Genomic DNA, 2,254 nt, shown 5'->3' with positions numbered 1-2,254 from the left:
AGGCGCTGGAGCGCCATGTTGCCACTCGTAGAGTTTGCGCTGAACAATGCAGTGCATTTATCTACCGGCTACACGCCATTCTACGTGAGTGGACCTGTTAATCCTCGCGTGCCGCTGATGCCGCTATCCCATGGTTCAGGGCTTGGTGGGGGAGGAATAGCCGAACGTCTAGCTGATGTCATCCTCCTCACTGTCCGTAAGGAAGTCGGAGACTTCCTGTCTACCATACTGAGTGTCTTACGACATTTTCGCGATGCGATGGGGGAAAGCTAAGTAACGCAGATAGAATATGCAGATGGAAGAAGCAGAAGGAAGGTGAAGATGAAATGTGGAAAACTTTGGGGTCGGAGACCTGTTTTTTTTAAACGCTAGACACCTTCCTACACATGCAGTCTCTGCTGTCTTAAGACAAAGTTCCCATCACAGTGTATTGGATCTTTCTAGGTCGTGATCAAGTGAGGCCTTGCGCATAAGCTAAACCTTTCGAGAACGATACGCACCCACCCGGGATTTTATGTGGGCTTGCTTAACCCGTACCGAGATTTGGCGCAAGTGAACGCAGAAGCGTTGGCGCCCAAAGGCGCTCGGCCACCAAGAAGTTGAACCAGCAACTGGTTCTGAGCGCGGAGTGCAACATTTTTTTCTGTTACCAACGGCGCAAGTCGCTCCACCACCGTCGTACGAAGTGACGTGTTTGTCTGTTTGAAGGCCGGGAGCCGCTCCCATAGAGCACGATAATCCTCAATGTGAGGCGGTCGGTGCACAAAGTGCTCCAGTCTTTCAAGGTCTTCCGCACAGTGGTAGGTGACCTCGGTAAGATGCTCAGCGGAGTCCTAATCGCGACGGACCTTGTCCTCATAGGCTCGAAGAACACCGCGAGTCACCGGACGAAGTCGTCATCGTCCGCCGCCGACTCTTTCGATGAGAATAGTGGCGTCCACTATAGCGTGGAACGCCTTGTGGGTCGACGTAGTCGACAGGATTGAATCCAATATCTTGTGACGTGGCGGGGATACCCAAGCTCTGAGATCTCATGGTACTGCTCAGACGTCGTAGACGCTTATGATCAGATGGGTCATGACGCTTAGCGTCGTCGGCCCCGCGCTTCTCGGTAGTAGCCCTGGAAGCCGGAGGGCCCAAGCTATGATCCTGAGCTGCTGTGGTCGTAGACTCACCCGTGTGAGAAACCACAGAGCTCACGGAAGCGCGATGGATTCATCGATACGTCGCAGGGCGACAACACGCAGGAAGGGGGCATTGCGCCTTTATTTTGGCAGACTCAGATCTAAGTTGGCGCTCTACGCGCACGTCCACTTCCTTGTGTCTTCGCTGTAGGGTAGACAGCAAGGAAAGTTTCCAGCGCCGCTGTACCCATCGCTCGGAAACGTTCCTCATCATAAGCAGCGCTTTCTCCAGGAGCAAGCACCACAGGAATAGTCCGCATTGCGGGTACAGGGGCGCCTCCTTTTGAGATCGAAGTCGAGCGCGGTACATATTCATTGGGGTATCTTGTGTACCAGAAAGCGAGCTTGGGGAGCTTTCCGCTGATGAAGCTCAACTTATGGAGTGGCCGGGGGTCCCGAGTACGTAGACGCCTAACGATCGAGTGATCGCATCTTTCACTTCAGTAGCGAGATTTGCTGAGCGGAAGCCGTACTCCACACGAGGGTATAAACAGTGGATACGAAGGCATGAGAGCCGCCCTGAGGGCAGCCTCCAATTGCTGCTCCTGTGTCTCGTCGAGGCGATTGGTAATGATACCAATTTCCCCGGAAGCCAAGAGGTCAGGAAACGGGCACGGTGTCCGCAAGGTTTGAACTGGGCTCACGTTACGCCGCTGAAGCGCTTCATCCTCCTCGTCTTCCCATGCTGGGAAAGGGGTATCCGACTCGCAGTCGACTTCCTCTAACTCCTCGACGAGAAAATCCGTCGCACGGGGCGGGCGCGGTGTGTTGCGCTCAGTTGCCGAGGGGTTGGGATGTGCTTCCCGTGAAGCCGCGGATGTACTGTCTGGAGATATACCCGGTGCAGAAGAAGAAGAAGAGATTTGCTCGTAGGCGCCCTCGGAACCAGCTAGACTGAGTGTTTTGCATGTCGTAGACACAGTGCTCAAAGAGCGGAGAAGATTTAACGTTGTTATTATGAACGTGAAGGTGTCTCAGACACGCGAGCCTCGTATGACGCGAACGTCAAATGTGAATTGGGGATCTTCACAATTTTAATGGGGGGAGTGTAACGGGTTTACACGTACCTA

This window comes from Plasmopara halstedii (assembly GCF_900000015.1).
Source record: "Plasmopara halstedii genome assembly, contig: Scaffold_3156, whole genome shotgun sequence".
NCBI classification, from domain to species: domain Eukaryota; phylum Oomycota; class Peronosporomycetes; order Peronosporales; family Peronosporaceae; genus Plasmopara; species Plasmopara halstedii.
Note: the sequence above shows the minus strand (reverse complement) of the source record.